General features: G+C 41.3%; 1 long non-coding RNA gene across 1 annotated transcript in view; it reads right to left on the bottom strand.

Annotated features, from left to right (window-relative positions):
- Nucleotides 1-218: 218 nt before the first annotated feature.
- Nucleotides 219-8,498, bottom strand: part of LOC107313611 (uncharacterized) — a 52,250-nt gene continuing 43,970 nt past the window's right edge. Inside the window, exons 5-6 of the long non-coding RNA XR_014945934.1 lie at nt 6,007-6,054; nt 219-3,248 (exon numbers count right to left, since the gene is read on the bottom strand). This is a non-coding gene — a long non-coding RNA (uncharacterized LOC107313611). The remainder of the gene's footprint in view (nt 3,249-6,006; nt 6,055-8,498) is intronic.

The raw sequence follows: 8,498 nt of genomic DNA, 5'->3' as shown, positions 1-8,498 counted from the left end.
GACTATCTGTTGTGACTGTGCCACCAGAAAATGTTCAGAAGAAATTACTGATAATCCATTCACTTTCTATTCCCATTGGAGTTCTGTTTAGTAATGACATTAAAAGAGAGCACGATCCAAACAGACAAAAAACAAAACCAAAACAACCAAAAAAAACCCCAAATCTTCTCCTCCGCTTCCCAATCTGAATAAACAACTGAAAATTGGGAGGGAGTCCTAAGAGCAATACCCTGTATGAATTTTATTACAGGTGTTCAGGAAAGAGATTGTTTACAAGATCAGTATCATAAGGACTTGGAGAATTTGCAGGGGGGCAATAGTAGGGAAATGATGAATAGCTTGGAAACACTTGAGCTGGGAAGTTTTCCTCTTGTTACAACAATGCTCCCATAAGTGCAGTTCACTCCTGAGCTGAAACGGAACCATAATTTGTAGCTGCCACTTAAGTCCTCCATAAATTCTCCAAGCTTTCTGAGCGGAGCCTCCTGCATGGCAGCCAAGAACCTGGCCCTGACGGCAAGTTCTAAAAGCTGGCTCCAGGTTCAGGTTTCCCTAAGGCCGCAAAAGTAGTTCATCTGTGGTTGCTCCAGTGGATGCAGAAGGTTGGACCTCCGTAATGAACCAAAAAAGGCTTAAAGAAAATCCTAGAACGTGTTACTCTTATCCAGAAAAAAAGAAATATTGAAAGAGAACTGTAAATAGGTGACTGTAAGAAACAGAATAGCTGCTCCTCTCACGTCTCTGCAGCTTAACAAAATGTTGCAGCCCAGTGGAACAAGCACTTGATTTCAGAATTTGAAACAACATTTACTGTGGCAAAGGAAATGGTATTTTTGTTCAAAGTCTGTGTTTGCCAAGGGCTTTTTTGTATATGGCTTTTTTATTCAGCCAAAGTGAGGTTTTCATTTTATTTCTGATCTTGCAAATACAGATTTTCTCTCTGCTTGTGTTTCGAAGGAGACAGAGAGCTTTTGCAAGGTCATTCATGTACACTCATTATGAGCTCTGCTAGGAATACTGTATCTTTAGCTCACGGACAAAATGAGTAGCCACTTACAGCAGAGGTCTAGATGGAAAGTGGCCTTGATTGATACCTGAGTAACCATGCGTTTAGAGAAATACTTTTTAGGACCAGATGGTCTTGAATGGCAGCCCGTGGTCCTTCTCAAGTATTTGTGTGGCAAAACTTTACTGCCCCAGGGTGAGTGATTGTGAACACTGATGCAGTTAAAGGTGCATATGCCAATAAAGCCAAAGAACTGCAATTTGATCAATTAAGTCTACATATCTTGTCAATAGAAAATGTGACCCAGATTGGCAGAACTCACCGGTCAGCAAGCAATGGTGTCCTTAACAGCACAATGAAAGCACCTCTGCCTTGTGCTGCTCTAGAGAGGCCTGCGTGGATAATGCCTGACACCCAGCCCTGGCTGGACCAGGAGAGTGGTGGTGGGCTTGACATTACAAACACAGAGGAGGTGAAGGAAGCTGAGATCTGTGCGATATGACAACAGAGCTCAACATTTCTGCTAACATGGCCAGCAGGGTGAGGGCAGCGGGTACAATGGGAAAGTCAGAGGAGAGATTCTGAACTAGAAACAAAATAGAAAGTAAAAGTGCTGCGTGGGAGAGAGGAAGGGAAAGATGCTAGACAGCAGATAGAAAGAGGAAATCAGTGCAACAGAGCTGTGGTTGATGGAGTTACATCACTTGTGTAGTGAGAAATGAGAAAAAGGACAGTAAATGAGTTTTGTAATAGGAGAGGAGAATCACAGACAGAACAAAGGAAGAGGACAGGGAACACAGACAGAAAATGTTATTTTAAGAAAAAGGAGTAAGTAAGGGGAAACTGAAAGAAGGTCCAACAGTTATTGGTGTCAGGAACAGAAATGACCAATGTGGAAGTATATAGAAATATGAATATACGAAGACAGTGGGAAAAAGGGAGAGAGGTTAATCAGAATATTACACAAATAAATGAGAATGGGGAGAGGTATAAGAACAGACAAGAATATCAACAGTAAGAAATCACACAAGATATTTGGGCTTGCAGTTCACTGTAATGGTTTGGCACTTTATTAGCTGGTTATTAAAGTACCGTGACTGCTGTATCTGAAAGGGGCGCACTTCTGCCTTTTCACCTTTGGGTATGAAACGATCCACACTTTCCCCCCAGCTAACTGCAGACAGTGCTGGGAAGGTGCACTTTGAGGTGGCAGAAGGGGAAAGTTCCCCATGGGAAAAAGGAACAGTTTCTTCCTGAAAAGCTCCACTTGGGGGCTTCAGCTCAAAGTCAAGGCTAAGCATTCTGTAATGGCTCTTTAATAGGAGCTTGCACAGGAAATTGTTTTGCAATCAATAGACCTCAATGCTTTTACTTATTGCTGCAGAAATACTAATTTGGAACTGGAGGTATGCAGCAACAGGGACACTCAGCTGCTCTTCCTGCCATGAGTGGCCTCAACTCCAGCAGACCAAAGTGAGCCAGAGGCAACAGGTCAGGTCAGCACTAAGTTACCTGTTGTGCCATTTGTTGGACCTCTTTTGTTTCCTCATTGGAGCTGCTGCTTTTCTAAATAAGGATTCTGGTGAGCAGTAACCCCGGTAGTGTCACCTGTATGTATGGTGGAATCACTCAATGTAGCCCACATGCTTCCATTTTCAACCGTCGATTGTGGTCCAAGCTGTGTCTTTGTGCCTTCTGCAGGAGCAGCTCTGTACCAAGCACCTTCTGGTCGATACCTCAGCTGCCATCTCCAGAGACTGGGGCCAGCTACAGCCACCCCAGGTCTCCACCAAGTTGGAAAGAGACAAGATAGAGCTGTTGACAGGTCTGATTTAGGGTGTGTTTTCTTCCCTTGGGGAAACTCTCTTGCTCAATCCCTTGCTGTTGTTCCACCATGTGTGCATAAACACTCAGAGAAGTAGATCCTTGAAGGTTCCCCAAAGAAAATTAATTATTTACCCATTATTTACACTCTTGACAAGCACCTTCCTATTCAACTATGGCAGTATGTGTGCTCTCTCTTATCCTGCTGCTGGAGCGCTCCGATGTAGGATTAATTTACTCTTCAGTGAAGCAGAAAGATGTTGGCAGAATAACTGATTTGATAGCTCAGTGATTCTGTCATACTCTCATTATGCAGGGGACCAAGTCTTCTCTCTGGCCTTAAAAAGCATTACTCCTGACAGCCTAGGAGGCACTGCAGGCCATTCGCCTCCTACCTCTTGAAGCACCACAGGGACAACTAGGTGAAAAAATATTATTATTATTATTATTTTTGGAAGAACAAAAATACAGGTGTAACAAAATGAAATGTTTTAATTTGTTTGCACTGGAAAGGAAAAAAAAAAAAAAAAGCTCTAATGACATACAAGTTTCATCTCAGAACTTCGAATAGTATGTTTTTTATCTTCCTTTCAGGGTATTTTTAACTGAGAATGCTCCTCTAAAATAATTCTCAGGAAGAGGTTTGTTTCCCTCTAAGTCACTTCAATTCTGAGCTGTGTGTTTATGAGCAGCTAGCAAAATAAAATAAAATTAAATAAAAATTACACAGCTTTCCATACATGCAAGAATTATTCCAGTTCCAAGAATGATACATTTTGCCACTGAATGGCACAACACTGATTTGAATGATAGATACTGAATTTAAAAGAAAAGAAAGGAAAAGAAGCTGCTGCAGGCTGTGGATGAATTACTAAATTGGGTAAGGACTGGAAATCAGAAGGAAGAGCGAAACACAGACAGGAATGCAGAAGGTTGCTGTATAATGCAGTTAATGACTGAGACCTTATCAGTGGGATGCCAAACCAGGAATTCAGATCCAATGACAAAGTCAGCAAATGCCCAGCAGTACCATGGTAAATCTTCACATCCAGTTCAAAAAGACCAGTGATTTACAGAAAGGGTTCAGACTGTTTCAATGTTTCTGTGAAGTTATTACGAGCTATAATACTTAGGAACATTACAGCACAGCTGCAGTGTGTTTTTGGAAAAGGGGAAGGGGCACTTCTCTGTAAAACAGTCATTAAGCAGCTGGTTTATTGCTGGTTTTGCTATCAGTTACCTTTCTCTGCAGGCAAATCACCATTTCCCTTTGAGTTGAATAAGGATGTATTCCTATACCTACTAAAGGTAAAAGGGGTTTTCTTTCCCTGTTTTCAGTGGATCTCCTGGTGAGCACTGTCCAGATAAAGCTTTGATGTGTTATAATGTCAACTTTTTAACCAGCCATGTTGAAAAGATCACTGCTGAACCTCAAAAGTATTTCATAGCAGGACAGAAATGATTTCTCCAGACTGACTACTCTTCTAGCCACCACAGCCACAAAAGCACTCAGAGTGATTTATTCAAGACCTCACTGTAAACTGTAAACTGTAAACTGTAAACTGCCTACACTTATCTGCTACATACAAGATCCAGGAGCTCATATCTCAAATGCTGCCAATAACTATAGATCAGGGTGTGCACACAAATATGTACACTATTATGTTGTGGTTAGAGGGTACAGCAAGGAACAGATAAGCACAAAAATAATAATAAATAAATAAATAAAAATAATGTATCAAACAAAGAAACAAACAAAACCATTGACCCTTCAATGTCTATAATTAAATCTGAATGGTTCCAGGATGCTACTAAAGTGGCCTGGGTTTTCATCCCAATCAGCTGACTAACATAGTTTATGCGTAATAACTTTCATTCTTACTTTGGTCCAAATTTCCAGCATTAACAAAAAAATACTGTGGTCTGAAACATACAGAAGCATAGAAATATCTGTTACAAATTAATCTGAAAAGTCACAGGCCTTATTAAATTACTAAATTTCTCCCCAGTTTTCTTTGAGAAAGAGTGGGAAAGAGGTGTCCAAGTAGAAGTCAGCCGTGAGTAGGATGCTGGGGAGATGCATCCAGTTGACAAAGGACCAAGAAAAGGTAAAGGAAAAGAAACAACAAAAATAATCTTATCAGACCCCAGAAGCTCCAGTTAGTTTTGATCAAGCGTTGCCTGCAAAAGGCTATAGACTGTCCACATAAGGCTATGGCTGGCAGCGCTTAGGTCACTCATTCAAGCAATGAAACTACTTCAAGGAAGACAGTTATGACAGATACAAGTAGATCAATCATTTCAGTGACACACTCACTGCTTTAGGCTCGTTGCAACTTAACCCTGCATGGCAGCAGGAGGCCTCGGGACTCCTAAATGTGAGCAGAAAGCCCAGCAGTTTTGGAGGTGTTGTGCTGGAGATGGCACGTGTTGTGGAAGCTGTGAGAGTGGAGAAAAGCTGTGATGATGAGTAGGTGCTGGCTCCAATGTGCTTCTGTGGCTTCTGTTACTGCTCTTCGGGGATTTGGCTTGTTGGATTTATTTCTGTGGTTGCTTTCCAAGTGTTTCTGGAAATTTCAGGCACTGGAATGCACTGCCCAGGGAGGTGGTGGAGTCACCAACCATGGGAGTGTTCAAGAAACATTTGGATGTTGTGTTGAGGGATATGATTTAGATGGGAAGTATTGGTGATGGTTGGACTGGATGATCTTCTACGTCTTTTCCAACTGTGATAATTCTGTGATTCTGTATTCTGTGATTCAGCACTAGCCTTGAGGCTCACTGGCTGGATGTCGGCGGGACTCAAAAAGTAAAAATAAACTGCCTCCAGAGTTTTCAGGGGGGTGCATTACTTTTGGTTTGGTTGTGATTGAATCTGAAGAACATAAGCTTTTTTTTTTCTGGTGTGGTAAGAGGCCTAATTGTCATGTTATCTTGTGGTATAAATTTAAAAGAAATATATGCACCTGGAAAAGTGGACTATGACAACCTCAGTATCACCATGATTGTGAATTAACTGCATTCTGTGGATATATTCCATAAAAGCTCACAGGTATACAATTCCAATACAAAACACAGAAATCTGTATTCTCTGCTCTGTTGTGCCCCCATGCATTAAAGACTCTGTTAAACAGGCATTGGAAATTGCAGACAACGTCAAAATACTACAAACTCACCCTGTCATGTGTTGGTCTTATGAATCCAGTACTGCATCTCAGCAAGATCTAGAACAGGAAGAGAGTGAAAAGGAACAGCATTGAGATGATATGCTTCAATCATTCTTAAGTCACCCAACTAAATGCCTTTTGGCATCATAGCCATTAATCTCCCTTGTCTGGTCTAACCATGGACAGAGGAGATTCAAAGACATACTGTAAAGTTCAAGGCACTTAATTTCATTTGGTGGAAATTGTATGTAGTTGTTTACATAGGGCTGAATCTTAACGTCTTTTGGTGATTGTTTTATAAATAAGTGCAGGCACTTCCAAAACAAACCACGGAGGTGACTCGAGTAATTTCATCTGCAGTACATTCATATTCAGAGCACTCTGCTGATGGAGAACGTTAAAGAAGGAAATCAATTACAATACACCCTGCTCCCCCACAAAGACGTTCCCAACATTGGAGACTGACTGGCTTTCCAAGAGGAGATAAGGTCAAATCTAAGTAGCAACAAAGTTATTCAGAGCTGAGAAAAGAAACACATATGGATTTTAGGGTGGAAATTGGTCAATGTTGATGTTTCAGATGCAGGGCAACATTCTCAAAGAGGTGAGAAATGGAAAATATTTTCACGGCAGTAGTTAGGGAAGGCTGAACAGAAGAGGGGAGAAAAGTTGCAGTTAGAGATGGGGAGGATCTTGAAGCAATCGGTGCATAGGCCAGCACTGAGACAGCGTTGACTGGGAAGGGAGACTTGTGAGAAGAACACAGCTGTAAGGTTTTAAAAACAAGCAGAGGAGGAATGGAGTAACTGGTTTAGTAACCTAGTCAGCAGGGAGTGCTAAAAGTAAGAGAAGAGTGAATAAGAGTAATGGCATGTACAACTCCCAAGCAGCTGGCCTTCACACCAGTCTAACTTTGTCAGAATGCTATTTCCTACCTCTGTGCACGCTGCAATCAGCACATTTCAGAATACTCACAGCAAAAAAATACATACAATTACTGGCCAAAAAACATAAAGCAAAAAGGATTCCTTGAATTAAGGATAGTTCACTGGAACAAAACTATTTGAATAAGGGAAGTTCTGGCTTCCTTTTCCAGTAGAGTTATTTTGCAAAATGTAAATCAGTAGCACAAGAAACCCCTTTTCTTTCCTTTTGCTTTTGTTATACTCATTTGCAAGAGTGCCAGCAGTTCCCAACATTTCCTTACTGTGTTATCTCCAGCTCCACAGAACATCTACTGTTGTAGTGATCTTGATAAGGGCGCAGCTGGCAATGTGACCACTACATATCAGTTGTATGTAACGTGATATTTGTTCTCCCCGCTTACATGGTACAAAAGGCTACTGTAATGATCTTTCCTGTTCTCTGTTTACCAAGCAAATTAAAGATGAACCCATCAGTCTTTTACTTCCTTCCTTCTCTCCATCCATACCTTGGACATCTTGTGCCCAGTGATGCCTATTGCATTATTTGAGGGCAGCTGTTTTCAGCAGCCCAGCCCTGCAGTATTCTCTTGCTTGCAACACAGAGAGAAATTTCACAGTGAGACATCAGACCAAATGAGAGCATTTTCAGGTGTGGGACAAAACCAACAATTTCAGTGATTATTTTGCTCATCATTACTGAGAGTAAGGGTGGATGAGCAATTGGATGGCTTACACAGCAAGGCAAGGAGGGCTGGCCTTTCTGTTACAGTCATCCAAATATAGTCTATGCTGACAGCTACTGAAGCAACCCTTATGTAATGGTGCTTCACTGAGTGGAATAAAAGCAGGGGTGAACTCAGCATCACTCCTGTCAGACAGAAGGGAATGGCATACATAAGCCTCCTTCACAATTAGAATTAACAGGTAGCTTTATTGGATGCCTATTTAGAAAGAGTAAATAGTAAATCATTAGCTCCTACAGCTCTCTGAGGGTACATATGTGCACATGTAACCTGAGAAGCTCAGAGCCTGCAGCGTGCCGGGTCTGGGTGGGACTGCCAGACCCTGTTTTGGAGATTCCTGCAAACAAAGTTGTTGCAAACTGCTTTCAAAAGCATTGTATCACAGGAAAGCTCTTTAACTCAGACTAAGGCTTTATCAGGATTACAGCACTATCTCTCTTTCAATGTATTAGCACCAAATTGATTGGAGAAACCCACAGGAACTTTTCACACTTGGAGCTCAAATTTTTCTCTTGGAGCTGTAGAATATGATGGATGTGCTGCCATCAGTTTATTTCAAGCAAAACTGACAGCCAATTGAGAGCATAGAAACCTGATGAATTAAATTCATCTCCTTAATGGTATTTAAGCTTTGGCTCAAGTAAATATTTTTTTAGCAATTATTATGAAATATAGAGTGATTCATCCCCCAACTAATCACCAAATCACAAAGGTTGGAAAAGACCTACAAGATCACCCAGTCCAACCATCCACCAATCACCAATAGTTCTCACTGAACCATGTCCTTCAACACAACATCCAAATGTTCCTTGAATACCTCCAGGGTCAGTGA

The sequence above is a fragment of the Coturnix japonica genome, chromosome 4 (genome assembly GCF_054131305.1).
Source record: "Coturnix japonica strain WE chromosome 4, WE-NBRP24, whole genome shotgun sequence".
NCBI lineage: Eukaryota > Metazoa > Chordata > Aves > Galliformes > Phasianidae > Coturnix > Coturnix japonica.
Note: the sequence above shows the minus strand (reverse complement) of the source record. Positions and strands in the feature narration are given on the sequence as shown.